The sequence below is a fragment of the Triturus cristatus genome, chromosome 1_1 (genome assembly GCF_964204655.1).
Source record: "Triturus cristatus chromosome 1_1, aTriCri1.1, whole genome shotgun sequence".
NCBI classification, from domain to species: Eukaryota; Metazoa; Chordata; class Amphibia; order Caudata; family Salamandridae; genus Triturus; species Triturus cristatus.
The window spans coordinates 728,536,284-728,557,491 of NC_140579.1; positions in this window are offsets into that span (position 1 = coordinate 728,536,284).

Here is a 21,208-nt window from a genome sequence, read left to right on the forward strand (position 1 = left end):
ACAGTGGTGTGTGGGTAGTGTACGGGATCATGCTGGGGGTAGTGTTTAGGGGTTTAGGGTAGTGCAGTGGTGTTTGTGTAGTGTAGGGGTCATGCTGCTTTGGGTACTGTTTTCGGGTTTAGGGTAGTGCAGTGGTGTTTGTGTAGTCAAGGGGTTCATGTTTTAGGGTGTAGGGTAGTGCAGTGGTGTTTGGGTAATGTAGGCGGTCGTGCTTGAGCAGTGTTTTTGGGTTTGGTGAGTGCAGTTGTGTTTGGGTAGTGAAGGCGGTAGTGCTGGGGTAGTGTTTTAGGGTATCGGGTAGTACAGTAGTGATTGTGTTGGAATAGGGGTCATGCTTGGGGTAGTGTTTTAGGGTTTAGGTTAGTGCAGTGGTGTTTGTGTAGTGTAGGGGGTCATGCTGGGGGTAGATTTAGGGTTTAGGGTAGTGCAGTGGTGTTTGTGTAGTGTAGGGTGTCGTGCTGGGGGTATTGTCTTAGGGTGTAGGGTAGTCCAGTGGTGTTTGTGTAGTGTAGGGGGTCGTGTTTTAGGGTTTAGGGTAGTGCAGTGGTGTTTGGATAGTGTAGGGGATTGTGCTGGGGGTCGTGTTTTAGGGTTTAGGGTAGTGCAATGGTGTTTAGGTAGTGTAGGGTGTCGTGCTTGGGCAGTATTTTTGGGTTTAGCGTAGTGCAGTTGTGTTTGGGTAGTGAAGGCGGTAGTGCTGGGGTAGTGTTTTAGGGTTTAGGGTAGTACAGTGGTGATTGTGTTCGTATAGGGGTCATGCTTGGGGTAGTGTTTTAGGGTTTAGGTTTGGGCAGTGGTGTTTGTGTAGTGTAGGTGGTCATGCTGGGGGAAGATTTAGGGTTTAGGGTAGTGCAGTGGTGTTTGTGTAGTGTAGGGGTTCGTGCTGGGGGTAGTGTTTTAGGGTTTAAGGCACTGCAGTGGTGTTTGTGTAGTGAAGGTGGTTGTGCCGGGGGTAGTGTTTTAGGGTTAAGAGTATTGCAGTGGTGTTTGTGTAGTCTAGGGGTTTGTGCTGGGATAGATTTAGGGTTTAGGGTAGTGCAGTGGTGTTTGGGTAGTGTAGGGAGTCGTGCTGGTGGTAGTGTTTTAGTGTTTAGGGCAGTGCAGTGATGTTTGGGTAGTGTAGGGGGTCGGGCTGGGGGTAGTGTTTAAGAGTTTAGGTTAGTGCAGTGGTGTTTGTGTAGTGTAGGGGGTCGTGCTGGGGTAGTGTTTTAGGGTTTAGGGTAGTGCAGTAGTATTTTTGTAGTGTAGGGTGTCGTGCTGGGGGCATTGTTTTAGGGTGTAGGGTAGTGCAGTGGTGTTTGTGTAGTGTAGGGGGTTGTGTTTTAGGGTTTAGGGTAGTGCAGTGGTGTTTGGGTAGTGTAAGGAGTCGTGCTGGGGGTAGTGTTTTATGTTTAGGGTAGTGCAGTTGTGTTTGGGTTGGGAAGGGGGTCGTGCTGGGGGTAGTGTTTTAGGGTTTACGGTAGTACGGTAGTGTGTGTGTTGTGTAGGGGGTCATGCTGGGGGTAGTGTTTTTGGGTTTAGGATAGAGCAGCGGTGTTTCGGTAGTGTTGGGGGTCATGCTGGGGATAGAGTTTTACGGTTTAGGGTAGTGCAGTGGTGTTTCTGTAGTGTAGGGGGTCACGATGGGATTAGTGTTTTAGGGTTTAGGGTAGTGCAGTGGTGTTTGGGAAGTATAGGGAGTCGTGCTGGGGGTAGTGTTTTAGGGTTTAGGGTAGTGCAGTGGTGTTGATGTAGTGTAGGGAGTCGTGTTGGGGGTAGTGTTTCAGGGTTTAGGGTAGTGCAGAGGTGTTTTGGAAGTGTAGGGGGTTGTGCTGAGGGTAGTGTTTTCGTGTTTAGGGCTGTGTTGTGGTGTTTGGGTACTGTAGTGGGTTGTGCTGGGGTATTGTTTTAATATTTAGGGTATTGCAGTGGTGTTTGTGTAGTGTAGGGGGTCAGGCTAGGGTAATGTTTTAGGGTTTAGAGTAGTGCAGTGGTGTTTGTGTAGTGTAGGAGGTAGTGTTTTAGGGTTTAGGGTAGTGCAGTGGTGTTTGTATAGTGTAGGGGGTCGTGTTGGGGGTAGCGTTTTAGGGTTTAAGCAGTGCAGTGGTGATTGTGTAGTGACGGTGATCCTGCTGGGGGTAGTGTTTTGGGGTTTTGCGTAGTGCAGTTGTGTTTGGGTAGTGAAGGGGGTCGTGCGGGGGGTAGTGTTTTACGGTTCAGGGTAGTGTAGTGGTGTTTGTGTAGTGTAGGGGGTCATGCTGGGGGTAGATTTAGGTTTTAGGGTAGTACAGTGGTGATTGTGTAGTGTAGGGGTCGTGCTTGGGGTCGTGCTTGGGGTCGTTTTTTTAGGGTTTAGAGTAATGCAGTGGTGTTTGTGTAGTGTAGGGGGTCATGCTGGGGGTAGCTTTAGGGTTTAGGGTAGTGCAGTAGTGTTTGTGTAGTGTAGGGTGGCGTGCTAGGGGTAGTGTTTTAGGGTTTATGGTAGCGCAGTGGTGTTTGGGTAGTGTAGAGGTAGTGCAGGGGGAGGGTTTTAGGGTATTGCAGTGGTGTTTGGGTAGTGTAGGGGTTTATGCTTGGGTAGTGTTTTAGGGTTTAGGGTAGTGCAGTGGTGTTTGTATAGTGTAGGGGGTTATGCTGGGGGTAGTGTTTTAGGGATTAGGATAGTGCAGTGGTGTTTCGGTAGTGTTGGGGGTCATGCTGGGGGTAGTGTTTTAGGGTTTAGGGTAGGGCAGAGGTGTTTGTGAAGCGTAGGGGGTCATGTTTTAGGGTATAGGCTAGTGCAGTGGTGTTTGGGTAGTGTAGGGGATCCTGATGGGGCTAGTGTTTTAGGGTTTAGGGTGGTGCAGTGGTGTTTGGGTAGTGTAGGGAGTCGTGCTGGGAGTAGTGTTTTAGGGTTTAGGGTAGTGCAGTGGTGTTTGTGTAGTATTGGGAGTCGTGCTGGGTTAGCGTTTTAGGGTTTAGGGTTGTGCAGTAGTGTTTGTGTAGTGTATGGGGTCATGCTGAGGGTAGTGTTTTAGTGTTTAGGGTTGTGCATTGGTGTTTGTGTAGTGTAGGGGGTTGTGCTGGGGTACTGTTTTAGGGTTTAGTGTATTGCAGTGGTGTTTGTGTAGTGTAGGGGGTCGTGCTGAGGTAGTGTTTTAGGGTTTAGGGTAGTGCAGTGGTGTTTGTGTAGTGTAGGAGGTAGTGTTTTAGGGTTTAGGGTAGTGCAGTGGTGTTTGTGTAGTGTAGGGGGTCGTGCTGGGGGTAAATTTAGGGTTTAAGGTAGTGCAGTGGTGTTTTTGTAGTGTAGGGGGTCGTGCTGGGGATAGTGTTTTAAGGTTTAAGGCAGTGCATTGGTGTTTGTGTAGTGAAGGTGATCGTGCTGGGGGTAGTGTTTTAGGGTTAAGAGTAGTTCAGTTGTGTTTGTGTAGTGTAGGGGTTTGTGCTGGGATAGATTTAGGGTTCAGGGCAGTGCAGTTGTGTTTGGGTAGTGTAGGGAGTTGTGCTGGTGGTAGTGTTTTAGGGTTTAGGGTAGTGTAGTTATTTTTGGGTAGTGTAGGGTGTTGTGCTAGGGGTAGTGATTTAGGTGTAGGGTAGTGCAGTTATGTTTGGGTAGTGTAGGGGGCCATGATGGGGTTAGATTTAGGGTTTAGGGTAGAGCAGTGGTGTTTGTGTTGTGAGGGGGTCATTTTGAAAGTAGTGTTTTAGAGTTTAGGGTAGTGCAGTGGTGTTTGTGTAGTGTAGGGTGTCATGCTGAGGGTAGTGTTTTAGGTTTCAGGGTAGTGCAGTGGTGTTTGTGTGTTGTAAGGGGTCATGCTGGGGGTAGTGTTTTAGGGTTTAGGGTAGTGCAGTGGTGTTTGTATAGTGTAGGGTGTAGTGTTTTAGGGTTTAGGGTAGTGCAGTGGTGTTTGTATAGTGTAGGAGGTCATGCTTTGGGTACTGTTTTAGGGTTTAAGGTAGTGCAGTGGTGTTTGTGCAGTGTAGGGGGCATGTTTTAGAGTTTAGGGTAGTACATTGGTGTTTGGATAGTGTACGGGATCATGCTGGGGGTAGTGTTTAAGGGTTTAGGGTAGTGCAGTGGTGTTTGTGTAGTGTAGGGGTTCATGTTTTAGGGTGTAGGGTAGTGCAGTGGTGTTTGGGTAGTATAGTGGTCATGATGGGATTAGTGTTTTAGGGTTTAGGGTAGTGCAGTGGTGTTTGTGTAGTGTAGGGGTTCATGTTTTAGGGTATAGGGTAGTGCAGTGGTGTTTGGGTAGTGTAGAGGTCATGATGGGATTAGTGTTTTAGGGTTTAGGGTAGTGCAGTGGTGTTTGTGTAGTGTAGGGAGTCATCTTGGGGGTAGTGTTTTAGGGATTTCGGGTAGTGCAGTGGTGTTTGGGTAGTGTAGGGGGTCGTGCTTGAGCAGTGTTTTGGGGTTTAGCGTAGTGCAGTTGTGTTTGGGTAGTGAAGGTGGTAGTGCTGGGGTAGTGTTTTAGGGTATAGGGTAGTACAGTAGTGATTGTGTTGGAATAGGGGTCATGCTTGGGGTAGTGTTTTAGTGTTTAGATTAGTGCAGTGGTGTTTGTGTAGTGTAGGGGGTCATGCTGGGGGTAGATTTAGGGTTTAGTGTAGTGCAGTGGTGTTTGTGTAGTGTAGGGGGTCATGTTTTAGGGTTTAGGGTAGTGCAATGGTGTTTGGATAGTGTAGGGGATTGTGCTGGGGGTAGATTTAGGGTTAAGGGTAGTGCAGTGGTGTTTTTGTAGTGTAGGGGTCGTGCTGGGGATGGTGTTTTAGGGTTTGAGGCAGTTCAGTGGTGTTTGTGTAGTGAATGTGGTCATGCTGGGGGTAGTGTTTTAGGTTTCAGGGTAGTGCAGTGGTGTTTGTGTGTTGTAGTGGGTCATGCTGGGGGTAGTGTTTTAGGGTTTAGTGTAGTGCAGTGGTGTTTGTATAGTGTAGGGGGTAGTGTCTTAGGGTTTAGGGTAGTGCAGTGGTGTTTGAGTAGTGTAGGGGGTAGTGTTTTAGGGTTTAGGTTAGTGCAGTGGTGTTTGTGTAATGTAGGAGGTCATGCTTTGGGTAGTGTTTCAGGGTTTAAGGTAGTGCAGTGGTGTTTATGCAGTGTAGGGGTCGTGTTTTAGAGTTTAGGGTAGTAAAGTGGTGTTTGGGTAGTGTAGGGGGGTCGTGTTTTAGGGTTTAGGGTAGTGCAGTGGTGTTTGGGTAGTGTAAGGGGTCGTGCTGGGGGTAGTGTTTTTTGGTTTAGGGTAGTGCAGTTGTGTTTGGGTTGGGAAGGGGGTCGTGCTGGGGGTAGTGTTTTAGGGTTTACGGTAGTACGGTGGTGTGTGTGTTGTGTAGGGGGTCGTGCTGGGGGTAGTGTTTTTGGTTTTAGGGTAGTGCAGTTGTGTTTGTATAGTGTATGGGGTTATGCTGGGGATAGTGTTTTAGGGATAAGGATAGAGCAGCGGTGTTTCGGTATTGTATGGGGTCATGCTGGGGATAGAGTTTTATGGTTTAGGGTAGTTCAGTGGTGTTTCTGTAGTGTAGGGGGTCATGCTGGGGATAGTGTTTTAGGGTGTAAGGTAGTGCAGTGGTGTTTGTGTAGTGTTGGGGGTCATAATGGGATTAGTGTTTTAGGGTTTAGGGTAGTGCAGTGGTGTTTGGGAAGTATAGGGAGTCGTGCTGGGGGTAGTGTTTTAGGTTTCAGGGTAGTGCAGTGGTGATTGTGTGTTTTAGGGGGTAATGCAGGGGGTAGTGTTTTAGGGTTTAGGGTAGTGCACTGGTGTTTGTGTAGTGTAGGGGGTAGTGTTTTAGGGTTTAGGGTAGTGCAGTGGTGTTTGTGTAGTGTAGGGGGTAGTGTTTTAGGGTTTAGGGTAGTGCAGTGGTGTTTGTGTAGTGTAGGAGGTCATGCTTTGGGTAGTGTTTTATGGTTTAAGGTAGTGCAGTGGTGTTTGTGCAGTGTAGGGGTCGTGTTTTAGAGTTTAGGGTAGTACAGTGGTGTTTGGGTAGTGTACGGGATCATGCTGGGGGTAGTGTTTAAGGGTTTAGGGTAGTTCAGTGGTGTTTGTGTAGTGTAGGGGGTCATGCTTTGGGTAGTGTTTTCGGGTTAAGGGTAGTGCAGTGGTGTTTGTGTAGTGTAGGGGTTCATGTTTTAGGGTGTAGGGTAGTGCAATGGTGTTTGGGTAGTGTAGGGGGTCATGATGGGAATAGTGTTTTAGGGTTTAGGGTAGTGCAGTGGTGTTTGTGTAGTGTAGGGAGTTGTGTTGGGGGTAGTTTTTTAGGGTTTAGGGTAGTGCAGTGGTGTTTGGGTAGTGTAGGGGGTCGTGCTTGAGCAGTGTTTTTGGGTTTAGCATAGTGCAGCTGTGTTTGGGTAGTGAAGGCGGTAGTGCTGGGGTAGTGTTTTAGGGTATAGGATAGAACAGTAGTGATTGTGTTGGTATAGGGCTCGTGCTTGGGGTAGTGTTTTAGGGTTTAGGTTAGTGCAGTGGTGTTTGTGTAGTGTTGGGGGTCATGCTGGGGGTAGATTTAGGGTTTAGGGTAGTGCAGTGGTGTTTGTGTAGTGTAGGGGGTCATGCTGGGGGTAGTGTGTTAGGGTTAGGAGTAGTGCAGTGGTGTTTGTGTAGTCTAGGGGTTTGTGCTGGGGTAGATTTAGGGTTTAGGGTAGTGCAGTGGTGTTTGTGTAGTGTAGGGGGTCGTGCTGGGGGTAGTATTTAAGGGTTTAGGGTAGTGCAGTGGTGTTTGTGTAGTGTAGGGGGTCGTGCTGGGGTACTGTTTTAGGGTTTAGGATAGTGCAGATGTGTTTGGGTAGTGTAGGGGGTCGTGCTTGAGCAGTGTTTTTGGGTTTAGTGTTGTGCAGTTGTGTTTGGGTAGTGAAGGCGGTAGTGCTGGGGTAGTGTTTTAGGGTATAGGGTAGTACAGTAGTGATTTTGTTGGAATAGGGGTCATGCTTGGGGTAGTGTTTTAGGGTTTCGGTTAGTGCAGTGGTGTTTGTGTAGTGTAGGGGGTCATGCTGGGGGTAGATTTAGGGTTTAGGGTAGTGCAGTGGTGTTTGTGTAGAGTAGGAGGTTGTGTTTTAGGGTTTAGGGTAGTGCAGTGGTGTTTGTGTAGTGTAGGGTTTCGTGCTGGGGGTATTGTTTTAGGGTGTAGGGTAGTGCAGTGGTGTTTGTGTAGAGTAGGCGGTCGTGTTTTAGGGTTTATGGTAGTGCAGTGGTGTTTGGAGAGTGTAGGGGATTGTGCTGGGGTAGTGTTTTAGGGTTTAGGGTAGTGCTGTGGTGTTTGGGTAGTGTAGGGTGTCGTGCTTGGGCAGTATTTTTGGGTTTAGCATAGTGCAGTTGTGTTTGGGTAGTGAAGGCGGTAGTGCTGGGGTAGTGTTTTAGGGTTTAGGGTAGTACAGTGGTGATTGTGTTCGTATAGGGGTCATGCTTGGGGTAGTGTTTAAGGGTTTAGGTTAGTGCAGTGGTGTTTGTGTAGTATAGTGCGTCATGCTGGGGGTAGATTTAGGGTTTAGGGTAGTGCAGTGGTGTTTGTGTAGTGTAGGGGGTCATGCTGGGGGTAGTATTTTAGGGTTTAGGGTAGTGCAGTGGTGTTTGTGTAGTGAAGGTGGTCGTGCCGGGGGTAGTGTTTTTGGCTTAAGAGTTTTGCAGTGGTGTTTGTGTAGTCTAGGGGTTTGTGATTTGGGGTTTAGGGTAGTGCAGTGGTGTTTGTGTAGTGTACAGAGTCGTGCCTGCGGTAGTGTTTTAGGGTTTAGGGTTGTGCAGTGTTGTTTGTGAAGTGTAGGGGGTTATGCTGGAGGTAGATTTCGGGTTTAGGGTAGTGTTGTGGTGTTTGTGTAGTGTAGGGGTCGTGCTGGAGTTAGTGTTTTAGGGTTTAAGGCAGTGCAGTGGTGTTTGTCTAATGAAGGGGTCGTGCTGGGGGTAGTGTTTTAGGGTTTAGGTTAGTACAGTGGTGTTTGTGTAGTGTAGGGTGTTGTGCTGGGGTAGATTTAGAGTTTAGGGTAGGACAGTAGTGTTTGGGTAGTGTAGGGAGTCGTGCTGGGGGTAGTGCTTTAGGGTTTAAGGCAGTGCAGTGGTGTTTGTGTAGTGAAGGTGGTCGTGCTGGGGGTAGTGTTTTAGGGTTAAGAGTATTGCAGTGGTGTTTTTGTAGTCTAAGGGTTTGTGCTGGGAAAGATTTAGGGTTTTTGGGTATTGCAGTGGTGTTTGGGTAGTGTAGGGAGTCGTGCTGGTGGTAGTGTTTTAGTGTTTTGGGTAGTGCAGTGATGTTTCGTAGTGTAGGGTTTCGTGCTGGGTGTAGTGTTTTAGGGTTTAGGGTAGTGAAGTGATGTTTGGGTATCATAGGGGGTTGTGCTGGGGGTAGTGTTTAAGGCTTTAGGGTAGTGCAGTGGTGTTTGTGTAGTGTAGGGGGTTGTGCTGGGGGTAGTGTTTTAGGTTTTATGGTAGTGCAGTGGTGTTTGGGTAGTGTAGGGGTAGTGCTGGGGTAGTTTTTTAGGGTGGTGCAGTGGTGTTTGGGTAGTGTAGGGGTTCATGCTGGGGGTAGTGTTTTAGGGTTTACGGTAGTGCAATGGTGTTTGGGTAGTGTAGGGGTCGTGCTGGGGTTTGTATTTTAGGGTTTGGGGCAGCACTTCGGTGTTTGTGTAGTGTAGGGGGTCGTGCTTGGGGTAGTGTTTTAGGATTTAGGGTAGTGCAGTGGTGTTCGTGTTGTTTAAGGGGTCATGCTGGGCTAGTGTTTTAGAGTTTAGAGTAGTGCAGTGGTGTTTGTGTAGTATGGGGGTCATGCTGGAGGTAGATTTAGGGTTTAGGGCAGTGCAGTGGTGTTTGTGTAGTGTAGGGGGTCGTGCTGGGGATAATGTTAGGGCTTAGGGTAGCGCAGTGGTGTTTGTGTAATGTAGGGGGTAATGGTGGGGGTAGTGTTTTAGGGTTTTAGGGGAATGCAGTGGTGTTTGTATAGTGTAGGGGGTTGTGATAGTGGTACATTTAGGGTTTAGAGTAGTGCAGTGATGTTTGGGTAGTGTAGCGGGTCATGCTGGGGGTAGTGTTTTAGGGTTTAGGGTAGCGTGTGGTGTTTGTGTAGTATAGGGGGTCATGCTGGGGGTAGTTTTTTAGGGTTTAGGGTAGTGCCATGGTGTTTGTGTAGTGTAGCGGGTCACGTTGGTTGTAGTGTTTTAGGGTTTAGGGTCGTGCAGTGGTGTTTGTTTAGTGTAGGGGTCATGCTGGGTGTAGTTTTTTAGGGTTTAGGGTAGTGCAGTGGTGTTTGGGTAGTGTAGGGGGTAGTGCTGGGGTAGTGTTTTAGGGTTTAGGGTAGTGCAGTGGTGTTTGTGTAGTGTAGGGGTTTATGCTGGGGATAGTGTTTTAGGGTTTAGGATAGTGCAGTGATGTTTGTGTAGTTTAGGGGGTCATGTTGGGAGTAGTGTTTTTGGCTTTAGTGTAGAGCACTGGTGTTTGTGTAGTGTAGGGGTTCGTGCTGGGGTAGTGTTTTTGGGTTTAGGATAGTGCAGTTGTGTTTGGGTAGTGAAGGGGTCGTGCTGGGTGTAGTATTTTAGGGTTTAGGGTAGTACAGTGGTGTTTGTGTAGTGTAGGGGGTCATGCTGGGGGTCGTGTTTTAGGGTTTAGGGTAGTGCAGTGGTGTTTGTGTAGTGTAGGGGGTCATGCTGGAGTTAGTGTTTTAGGGTTTAAGGTAGTGCAGTGTTGTTTGTGTAGTGTAGGGGGTCATGCTGGGGTCGTGTTTTAGGGTTTAGGGTAGTGCAGTGGTGTTTGTGTAGTGTAGGGGGTCATGCTGGAGTTAGTGTTTTAGGGTTTAAGGCAGTGCAGTGGAGTTTGTGTAGTGAAGGGGTCGTGCTGGGGGTAGTGTTTTAGGATTTAGCTTTTTGCAGTGGTGTTTGTTTAGTGTAGGGGGTTGTGCTGGGGTAGATTTAGGGTTTAGTTTAGGGTAGCAGTGTTTGGGTAGTATAGGGAGTCGTGCTGGTGGTTGTGTTTTAGGGTTTAGAGTTGTGCTGTTATGTTTGGGTAGTGTACGGTGTCGTGCTAGGGGTAGTGTTTTAGGGTTTCGGGAAGTGCAGTTGTGCATGTGTAGTGTAGGGGGCCATGCTGAGGGTAGTGTTTTAGGTTTTAGGGTAGTGCATTGGTGTTTGGGTAGTGTAGGGGGTAGTGATGGGGGTAGTGTTTTAGAGTTTAGGATAGGACAGTGATGTTTCGGTAGTGTATGGGGTTGTGCTGGGGGTAGTGTTTAAGGGTTTAGGGTAGTGCAGCGGTGTTTGTGTAGTGTTGGGGGTCATTCTGAGGGTAGTGTTTTAGGGTTTAGGGTAGTGCAGTGGTGTTTGTTTAGTGTAGGGGGTCGTGCTGGGGGTAGTGTTTTAGGGTGTAAGGTAGTGCAGTGGTACTTGTGTAGTGTAGGGGGAAGTGTTTTATAGTTTAGGGTAGTACAGTGGTGTTTTTGTAGTGTAGAGAGTCATGCTGTGGGTAGTGTTTTCGGGTTTAGCGTAGTGCAGTGGTGTTTGGGTAGTGTAGGAAGTCGTGCTGGGGGTAGTGTTTTAGGGCTTAGGGTAGTGCAGTGGTGTTTCTGTAGTGTAGGGAGTCGTACTGGGGGTAGTGTTTTAGGGTTTAGGGTAGTGCTGAGGTGTTTGGGAAGTGTAGGGGGTCGTGCTTGGGATAGTGTTTTAGGGTTTAAGGTAGTGCAGTGGTGTTTGTGTAATGTAGGAGGTCGTCCCGGGGGTAGTGTTTTAGGATTTAAGCAGTGCAGTGATGTTTGGGTAGTGAAGGTGGTCATGCTGGGGGTAGTGTTTTAGGGTTTAGGGTAGTACAGTGGGGATTGTGTAGTGTAGGGGTCGTGCTTGGGGTAGTGTTTTAGGGTTTAGGGTAGTGCAGTGGTGTTTGTGTAGTGTATGGGGTCATGTTGGGGGTAGATTTAGGGTTTAGGGTAGTGCAGTGGTGTTTGTGTGTTGTAGGGGGTCATGCTGGGGGTAGCGTCTTAGGGTTTATTGTAGTGCAGTGGTGTTTGTGTAGTGTGGGGGGTCGTGTTTTAGAGTTTAGGGTAGTACACTGGTGTTTGGGTAGTTTACGGGATCATGCTGGGGGTAGTGTTTTAAGGGTTTAGGTAGTGCAGTGTTGTTTGTGTAGTGTAGGGGGATGTGCTGGGGGTAGTGTTTAATGTTTATGGTAGCGCAGTGGTGTTTGGGTAGTGTAGAGGTAGTGCTGGGGTAGTGTTTTAGGGTTGTGCAGTGGTGTTTGGGTAGTGTAGGGGTTCATGTTTGGGTAGTGTTTTAGGGATTAGGATAGTGCAGTGGTGTTTCGGTAGTGTTGGGGGTCATGCTGGGGGTAGTGTTTTAGGGTTTAGGGTAGTGCAGTCGTGTTTGTTTAGTGTAGGGGGTCATGCTGGGGGTAGTGTTTTAGGGTGTAATGTAGTACAGTGGTGTTTGTGTAGTGTATGGGGTAGTATTTTAGGGTTAAGGGTAGTGCAGTGGTGTTTGTGTAGTGTAGAGAATCATGCTGTGCGTAGTGTTTTCGGGTTTAGGGTAGTGCAGTGGTGTTTGTGTAGTGTAGGGGGTCGTGTTTTAGGGTATAGGGTAGTGCAGTGGTGATTGGGTACTGTACGGGATCATGATGGGCTAGTGTTTTAGGGTATAGGGTGGTGCAGTGGTGTTTGGGTAGTGTAGGGAGTCGTGCTGGGGGTAGTGTTTTAGGGTTTAGGGTAGTGCAGTGGTGTTTGTGTAGTATTGGGAGTCGTGCTGGGGGTAGTGTTTTAGGGTTTAGGGTAGGGCAGAGGTGTTTGGGAAGTGTAGGGGGTCGTGTTTTAGGGTATAGGGTAGTGCAGTGGTGTTTGGGTAGTGTAGGGGATCATGATGGGGCTAGTGTTTTAGGTTTTAGGGTGGTGCAGTGGTGTTTGGGTAGTGTAGGGAGTCATGCTGGGGGTAGTGTTTTAGGGTTTAGGGTAGTGCCGTGGTGTTTGTGTAGTATTGGGAGACGTGCTGGGGGTAGTGTTTTAGGGTTTAGGGTTGTGCAGTAGTGTTTGTGAAGTGTATGGGGTCATTCTGAGGGTAGTGTTTAGGGTAGTACAGTGGTGATTGTGTAGTGTAGGGGTCGTGCTTGGGGTAGTGTTTTAGGGTTTAGGGTAGTGCAGTGGTGTTTGTGTAATGTAGGGGGTCATGTTGAGGGTAGATTTAGGGTTTAGGGTAGTGCAGTGGTGTTTGTGTGTTGTAGGGGGTCATGCTGGGGGTAGAGTTTTAGGGTTTAGTGTAGTGCAGTGGTGTTTGTGTAGTGTGGGGGGTCGTGTTTTAGAGTTTAGGGTAGTACACTGGTGTTTGGGTAGTGTACAGGATCATGCTGGGGGTAGTGTTTTAAGGGTTTAGGTAGTGCAGTGGTGTTTGTGTAGTGTAGGTGGATGTGCTGGGGGTAGTGTTTTAGTGTTTATGGTAGCGCAGTGGTGTTTGGGTAGTGTAGAGGTAGTGCTGGGGTAGTGTTTTGGGGTTGTGCAGTGGTGTTTGGGTAGTGTAGGGGTACATGCTTGGGTAGTGTTTTAGGGATTAGGATAGTGCAGTGGTGTTTCTGTAGTGTTGGGGGTCATGCTGGGGGTAGTGTTTTAGGGTTTAGGGTAGTGCAGTCGTGTTTGCTTAGTGTAGGGGGTCATGCTGGGGGTAGTGTTTTAGGGTTTAATGTAGTACAGTGGTGTTTGTGTAGTGTATGGGGTAGTATTTTAGGGTTAAGGGTAGTGCAGTGGTGTTTGTGTAGTGTAGAGAATCATGCTGTGCGTAGTGTTTTCGGGTTTAGGGTATTGCAGTGGTGTTTGTGTAGTGTAGGGGGTCGTGTTTTAGGGTATAGGGTAGAGCAGTGGTTATTGGGTAGTGTACGGGATCATGATGGGCTAGTGTTTTAGGGTTTAGGGTGGTGCAGTGGTGTTTGGGTAGTGTAGGGAGTCGTGCTGGGGGTAGTGTTTTAGGGTTTAGGGTAGTGCAGTGGTGTTTGTGTAGTATTGGGAGTCGTGCTGGGGGTAGTGTTTTAGGGTTTAGGGTAGGGCAGAGGTGTTTGGGAAGTGTAGGGGGTCGTGTTTTGCGGTATAGGGTAGTGCAGTGGTGTTTGGGTAGTGTAGGGAATCATGATGGGGCTAGTGTTTTAGGTTTTAGGGTGGTGCAGTGGTGTTTGGTAGTGTAGGGAGTCATGCTGGGGGTAGTGTTTTAGGGTGTAGGGTAGTGCCGTGGTGTTTGTGTAGTATTGGGAGACGTGCTGGGGGTAGTGTTTTAGGGTTTAGGGTTGTGCAGTAGTGTTTGTGAAGTGTATGGGGTCATTCTGAGGGTAGTGTTTTAGTGTTTAGGGTGGTGCAGTGGTGTTTGTGTAGAGTAGGGGGGTTGTGCTAGGGTACTGTTTTAGGGTTTAGTGTATAGCAGTGGTGTTTGTGTAGTGTAGGAGGTTGTGCTGAGGTAGTGTTTTAGGGTTTAGGGTAGTGCAGTGGTGTTTGTGTAGTGTAGAAGGTAGTGTTTTAGGGTTTCGGGTAGTGCAGTGGTGTTTGTGTAGTGTAGGGGGTCATGCTGGGGGTAGATTTAGGGTTTAGGGTAGTGCAGTGGTGTTTTTGTAGTGTAGGGGGTCATGCTGGGGATAGTGTTTTAGGGTTTAAGGCAGTGCAGTGGTGTTTGTGTAGTGAAGGTGGCCGTGCTGGGGGTAGTGTTTTAGGGTTAAGAGTAGTTCAGTGGTGTTTGTGTATTGTAGGGGTTTGTGCTGGAATAGATTTAAGGTTTAGGGCAGTGCAGTTGTGTTTGGGTAGTGTAGGGAGTTGTGCTGGTGGTAGTGTTTTAGGGTTTAGGGTAGTGTAGTTATTTTTGGGTACTGTAGGGTGTTGTGCTAGGGGTAGTAATTTAAGGTTTAGGGTAGTGCAGTTATGTTTGGGTAGTGTAGGGGTTCATACTGGGGTTAGTGTTTTAGGGTGTAGGGTAGTGTAGTGGTGTTTGGGTAGTGTAGGGGGTCATGCTGGGGGTATATTTAGGGTTTAGGGTAGAGCAGTGGTGTTTGTGTTGTGAGGGGGTCATGTTGGAAGTAGAGTTTTAGAGTTGAGGGTAGTGCAGTGGTGTTTGTGTAGTATAGGGGGTCATGCTGGGGGTAGTGTTTTAGGTTTCAGGGTAGTGCAGTGGTGTTTGTGTGTTGTAGGGGGTCATGCTGGGGGTAGTGTTTTAGGGTTTACGGTAGTGCAGTGGTGTTTGTGTAGTGTAGGGGGTATTGTTTTAGGGCTTAGGGTAGAGCAGTAGTGTTTGTGTAGTGTAGGGGGTAGTGTTTTAGGGTTTAGGGTAGTGCAGTGGTGTTTGTGTAGTGTAGGAGGTCATGCTTTGGGTAGTGTTTTAGGGTTTAAGGTACTGCAGTGGTGTTTGTGCAGTGTAGGGGGTCGTGTTTTAGAGTTTAGGGTAGTACAGTGGTGTTTGGGTAGTGTACGGGATCATGCTGGGGGTAGTGTTTAAGGGTTTAGGGTAGTGTAGTGGTGTTTGTGTAGTGTAGGGGGTCATGATGGGATTAGTTTTTTAGGGTTGTACAGTGGTGTTTGTGTAGTGTAGGGAGTCGTGTTGTGGGTAGTGTTTTAGGGTATTGGGTAGTACAGTAGTGATTGTGTTGGAGTAGGGGTCATGCTTGGGGTAGTGTTTTAGGGTTTAGGTTAGTGCAGTGGTGTTTGTGTAGTGTAGGGGGTCATGCTGGGGGTAGATTTAGGGTTTAGGGTAGTGCAGTGGTGTTTGTGTAGAGTAGGGGGTCGTGTTTTAGGGTTTAGGGTAGTGCAGTGGTGTTTGTGTAGTGTAGGGTGTCGTGCTGGGGGTATTGTTTTAGGGTGTAGGGTGTTTGTGTAGTGTAGGGTGTCGTGTTTTAGGGTTTAGGGTAGTGCAGTGGTGTTTGGATAGTGTAGGGGATTGTGCTGGGGTAGTGTTTTAGGGTAGTGCAGTGGTGTTTGGGTAGTGTAGGGTGTCGTGCTTGGGCAGTATTTTTGGGTTTAGCGTAGTGCAGTTGTGTTTGGGTAGTGAAGGCGGTAGTGCTGGGGTAGTGTTTTATGGTTTAGGGTAGTACAGTGGTGATTGTTTTAGTATAGGGGTCATCCTTGGGGTAGTGTTTTAGGGTTTAGGTGAGTGCAGTGGTGTTTGTGTAGTGTAGGGGGTCGTGTTTTAGGGTATAGGGTAGTGCAGTGGTGATTGGGTAGTGTACGGGATCATGATGGGCTAGTGTTTTAGGGTATAGGGTGGTGCAGTTGTGTTTGGGTAGTGTAGGGAGTCGTGCTGGGGGTAGTGTTTTAGGGTTTAGGGTAGTGCAGTGGTGTTTGTGTAGTATTGGGAGTCGTGCTGGGGTAGTGTTTTAGGGTTTAGGGTAGGGCAGAGGTGTTTGGGAAGTGTAGGGGGTCGTGTTTTAGGGTATAGGGTAGTGCAGTGGTGTTTGGGTAGTGTAGGGGATCATGATGGGGCTAGTGTTTTAGGTTTTAGGGTGGTGCAGTGGTGTTTGGGTAGTGTAGGGAGTCATGCTGGGGGTAGTGTTTTAGGGTTTAGGGTAGTGCCGTGGTGTTTGTGTAGTATTGGGAGACGTGCTGGGGTAGTGTTTTAGGGTTTAGGGTTGTGCAGTAGTGTTTGTGAAGTGTATGGGGTCATTCTGAGGGTAGTGTTTTAGTGTTTAGGGTAGTACAGTGGTGATTGTGTAGTGTAGGGGTCGTGCTTGGGGTAGTGTTTTAGGGTTTAGGGTAGTGCAGTGGTGTTTGTGTAATGTAGGGGGTCATGTTGGGGGTAGATTTAGGGTTTAGGGTAGTGCAGTGGTGTTTGTGTGTTGTAGGGGGTCATGCTGGGGGTAGAGTTTTAGGGTTTAGTGTAGTGCAGTGGTGTTTGTGTAGTGTGGGGGGTCGTGTTTTAGAGTTTAGGGTAGTACACTGGTGTTTGGGTAGTGTACGGGATCATGCTGGGGGTAGTGTTTTAGTGTTGATGGTAGCGCAGTGGTGTTTGGGTAGTGTAGAGGTAGTGCTGGGGTAGTGTTTTGGGGTTGTGCAGTGGTGTTTGGGTAGTGTAGGGGTACATGCTTGGGTAGTGTTTTAGGTATTAGGATAGTGCAGTGGTGTTTCTGTAGTGTTGGGGGTCATGCTGGGGGTAGTGTTTTAGGGTTTAGGGTAGTGCAGTCATGTTTGCTTAGTGTAGGGGACATGCTGGGGGTAGTGTTTTAGGGTTTAATGTAGTACAGTGGTGTTTGTGTAGTGTATGGGGTAGTATTTTAGGGTTAAGGGTAGTGCAGTGGTGTTTGTGTAGTGTAGAGAATCATGCTGTGCGTAGTGTTTTCGGGTTTAGGGTATTGCAGTGGTGTTTGTGTAGTGTAGGGGGTCGTGCTGGGGGTAGTATTTAAGGGTATAGGGTAGTGCAGTGGTGTTTGTGTAGTGTAGGGGGTCGTGCTGGGGTACTGTTTTAGGGTTTAGGATAGTGCAGATGTGTTTGGGTAGTGTAGGGGGTCGTGCTTGAGCAGTGTTTTTGGGTTTAGTGTTGTGCAGTTGTGTTTGGGTAGTGAAGGCGGTAGTGCTGGGGTAGTGTTTTAGGGTATAGGGTAGTACAGTAGTGATTGTGTTGGAATAGGGGTCATGCTTGGGGTAGTGTTTTAGGGTTTAGGTTAGTGCAGTGGTGTTTGTGTAGTGTAGGGGGTCATGCTGGGGGTAGATTTAGGGTTTAGGGTAGTGCAGTGGTGTTTGTGTAGAGTAGGAGGTTGTGTTTTAGGGTTTAGGGTAGTGCAGTGGTGTTTGTGTAGTGTAGGGTTTCGTGCTGGGGGTATTGTTTTAGGGTGTAGGGTAGTGCAGTGGTGTTTGTGTAGAGTAGGTGGTCGTGTTTTAGGGTTCAGGGTAGTGCAGTGGTGTTTGGATAGTGTAGGGGATTGTGCTGGGGGTAGTGTTTTAGGGTTTAGGGTAGTGCTGTGGTGTTTGGGTAGTGTAGGGTGTCGTGCTTGGGCGGTATTTTTGGGTTTAGCATAGTGCAGTGGTGTTTGGGTAGTGTAGGGGGTCATGCTGGGGGTAGTATTTTAGGGTTTAGGGTAGTGCAGTGGTGTTTGTGTAGTGAAGGTGGTCGTGCCGGGGGTAGTGTTTTAGGGTTAAGAGTTTTGCAGTGGTGTTTGTGTAGTCTAGGGGTTTGTGATTTAGGGTTTAGGGTAGTGCAGTGGTGTTTGTGAAGTGTAGGGGGTTATGCTGGAGGTAGATTTCGGGTTTAGGGTAGTGCAGTGGTGTTTGTGTAGTGTAGGGGGTCGTGCTGGAGTTAGTGTTTTAGGGTTTAAGGCAGTGCAGTGGTGTTTGTCTAGTGAAGGGGTCGTGCTGGGGGTAGTGTTTTAGGGTTTAGGTTAGTACAGTGGTGTTTGTGTAGTGTAGGGTGTTGTGCTGGGGTAGATTTAGAGTTTAGGGTAGGACAGTAGTGTTTGGGTAGTGTAGGGAGTCGTGCTGGGGGTAGTGCTTTAGGGTTTAAGGCAGTGCAGTGGTGTTTGTGTAGTGAAGGTGGTCGTGCTGGGGGTAGTGTTTTAGGGTTAAGAGTATTGCAGTGGTGTTTGTGTAGTCTAAGGGTTTGTGCTGGGAAAGATTTAGGGTTTTTGGGTATTGCAGTGGTGTTTGGGTAGTGTAGGGAGTCGTGCTGGTGGTAGTGTTTTAGTGTTTTGGGTAGTGCAGTGATGTTTTGTAGTGTAGGGTTTCGTGCTGGGTTTAGTGTTTTAGGGTTTAGGGTAGTGCAGTAGTGCATGTATAGTGTAGGGGGTTTGCTGGGGGTAGTGTTTTAGGGTTTAGGGTAGTGAAGTGATGTTTGGGTATCATAGGGGGTTGTGCTGGGGGTAGTGTTTAAGGCTTTAGGGTAGTGCAGTGGTGTTTGTGTAGTGTAGGGGGTTGTGCTGGGGGTAGTGTTTTAGGTTTTATGGTAGTGCAGTGGTGTTTGGGTAGTGTAGGGGTAGTGCTGGGGTAGTGTTTTAGGGTGGTGCAGTGGTTTTTGGGTAGTGTAGGGGTTCATGCTGGGGGTAGTGTTTTAGGGTTTACGGTAGTGCAATGGTGTTTGGGTAGTGTAGGGGTCGTGTTGGGGTTTGTATTTTAGGGTTTGGGGCAGCACTTTGGTGTTTGTGTAGTGTAGGGGGTCGTGCTTGGGGTAGTGTTTTAGGATTTCGGGTAGTGCAGTGGTGTTTGTGTTGTTTAAGGGGTCATGCTGGGCTAGTGTTTTAGAGTTTAGAGTAGTGCAGTGGTGTTTGTGTAGTATGGGGGTCATGCTGGAGGTAGATTTAGGGTTTAGGGCAGTGCAGTGGTGTTTGTGTAGTGTAGGGGGTCGTGCTGGGGATAATGTTAGGGCTTAGGGTTGCGCAGTGGTGTTTGTGTAATGTAGGGGGTAATGGTGGGGGTAGTGTTTTAGGGTTTTAGGGGAATGCAGTGGTGTTTGTATAGTGTAGGGGGTTGTGATAGTGGTACATTTAGGGTTTAGAGTAGTGCAGTGATGTTTGGGTAGTGTAGGGGGTCATGCTGGGGGTAGTGTTTTAGGGTTTAGGGTAGTGCCATGGTGTTTGTGTAGTGTAGCGGGTCACGTTGGTTGTAGTGTTTTAGGGTTTAGGGTCGTGCAGTGGTGTTTGTTTAGTGTAGGGGTCATGCTGGGTGTAGTTTTTTAGGGTTTAGGGTAGTGCAGTGGTGTTTGGGTAGTGTAGGGGGTAGTGCTGGGGTAGTGTTTTAGGGTTTAGGGTAGTGCAGTGGTGTTTGTGTATTGTAGGGGTTCATGCTGGGGATAGTGTTTTAGGGTTTAGGATAGTGTAGTGATGTTTGTGTAGATTAGGGGGTCATGTTGGGAGTAGTGTTTTTGGGTTTAGTGTAGAGCACTGGTGTTTGTGTAGTGTAGGGGTTCGTGCTGGGGTAGTGTTTTTGGGTTTAGGATAGTGCAGTTGTGTTTGGGTAGTGAAGGGGTCGTGATGGGTGTAGTATTTTAGGGTTTAGGGAAGTACAGTGGTGTTTGTGTAGTGTAGGGGGTCATGCTGGGGGTCGTGTTTTAGGGTTTAGGGTAGTGCAGTGGTGTTTGTGTAGTGTAGGGGGTCATGCTGGAGTTAGTGTTTTAGGGTTTAAGGTAGTGCAGTGTTGTTTGTGTAGTGTAGGGGGTCATGCTGGGGGTCGTGTTTTAGGGTTTAGGGTAGTGCAATGGTGTTTGTGTAGTGTAGGGGGTCATGCTGGAGTTAGTGTTTTAGGGTTTAAGGCAGTGCAGTGGAGTTTGTGTAGTGAAGGGGTCGTGCTGGGGGTAGTGTTTTAGGATTTAGCTTTTTGCAGTGGTGTTTGTTTAGTGTAGGGGGTTGTGCTGGGGTAGATTTAGGGTTTAGGGTAGGGTAGCAGTGTTTGGGTAGTATAGGGAGTCGTGCTGGTGGTTGTGTTTTAGGGTTTAGAGTTGTGCTGTTATGTTTGGGTAGTGTAGGGTGTCGTGCTAGGGGTAGTGTTTTAGGGTTTAGGGAAGTGCAGTTGTGCATGTGTAGTGTAGGGGGTCATGCTGAGGGTAGTGTTTTAGGTTTTAGGATAGTGCATTGGTGTTTGGGTAGTGTAGGGGGTAGTGATGGGGGTAGTGTTTTAGAGTTTAGGGTAGGACAGTGATGTTTGGGTAGTGTAGGGGGTCGTGCTGGGGGTAGTGTTTAAGGGTTTAGGGTAGTGCAGCGGTGTTTGTGTAGTGTTGGGGGTCATTCTGAGGGTAGTGTTTTAGGGTTTAGGGTAGTGCAGTGGTGTTTGTTTAGTGTAGGGGTTCATGCTGGGGGTAGTGTTTTAGGGTGTAAGGTAGTGCAGTGGTACTTGTGTAGTGTAGGGGTAAGTGTTTTATAGTTTAGGGTAGTACAGTGGTGTTTGTGTAGTGTGGGGGGTCGTGTTTTAGAGTTTAGGGTAGTACACTGGTGTTTGGGTAGTTTACGGGATCATGCTGGGGTAGTGTTTTAAGGGTTTAGGTAGTGCAGTGTTGTTTGTGTAGTGTAGGGGGATGTGCTGGGGGTAGTGTTTTAGTGTTTATGGTAGCGCAGTGGTGTTTGGGTAGTGTAGAGGTAGTGCTGGGGTAGTGTTTTAGGGTTGTGCAGTGGTGTTTGGGTAGTGTAGGGGTTCATGCTTGGGTAGTGTTTTAGGGATTAGGATAGTGCAGTGGTGTTTCGGTAGTGTTGGGGGTCATGCTGGGGGTAGTGTTTTAGGGTTTAGGGTAGTGCAGTCGTGTTTGTTTAGTGTAGGGGGTCATGCTGGGGGTAGTGTTTTAGGGTGTAATGTAGTACAGTGGTGTTTGTGTAGTGTATGGGGTAGTATTTTAGGGTTAAGGGTAGTGCAGTGGTGTTTGTGTAGTGTAGAGAATCATGCTGTGCGTAGTGTTTTCGGGTTTAGGGTAGTGCAGTGGTGTTTGTGTAGTGTAGGGGGTCGTGTTTTAGGGTATAGGGTAGTGCAGTGGTGATTGGGTAGTGTACGGGATCATGATGGGCTAGTGTTTTAGGGTATAGGGTGGTGCAGTGGTGTTTGGGTAGTGTAGGGAGTCGTGCTGGGGGTAGTGTTTTAGGGTTTAGGGTAGTGCAGTGGTGTTTGTGTAGTATTGGGAGTCGTGCTGGGGGTAGTGTTTTAGGGTTTAGGGTAGGGCAGATGTGTTTGGGAAGTGTAGGGGGTCGTGTTTTAGGGTATAGGGTAGTGCAGTGGTGTTTGGGTAGTGTAGGGGATCATGATGGGGCTAGTGTTTTAGGTTTTAGGGTGGTGCAGTGGTGTTTGGGTAGGGTAGGGAGTCATGCTGGGGGTAGTGTTTTAGGGTTTAGGGTAGTGCCGTGGTGTTTGTGTAGTATTGGGAGACGTGCTGGGGGTAGTGTTTTAGGGTTTAGGATTGTGCAGTAGTGTTTGTGAAGTGTATGGGGTCATTCTGAGGGTAGTGTTTTAGTGTTTAGGGTAGTACAGTGGTGATTGTGTAGTGTAGGGGTCGTGCTTGGGGTAGTGTTTTAGGGTTTAGGGTAGTGCAGTGGTGTTTGTGTAATGTAGGTGGTCATGTTGGGGGTAGATTTAGGGTTTAGGGTAGTGCAGTGGTGTTTGTGTGTTGTAGGGGGTCATGCTGGGGGTAGAGTTTTAGGGTTTAGTGTAGTGCAGTGGTGTTTGTGTAGTGTGGGGGGTCGTGTTTTAGAGTTTAGGGTAGTACACTGGTGTTTGGGTAGTGTACGGGATCATGCTGGGGGTAGTGTTTTAAGGGTTTAGGTAGTGCAGTGGTGTTTGTGTAGTGTAGGTGGATGTGCTGGGGGTAGTGTTTTAGTGTTTATGGTAGCGCAGTGGTGTTTGGGTAGTGTAGAGGTAGTGCTGGGGTAGTGTTTTGGGGTTGTGCAGTGGTGTT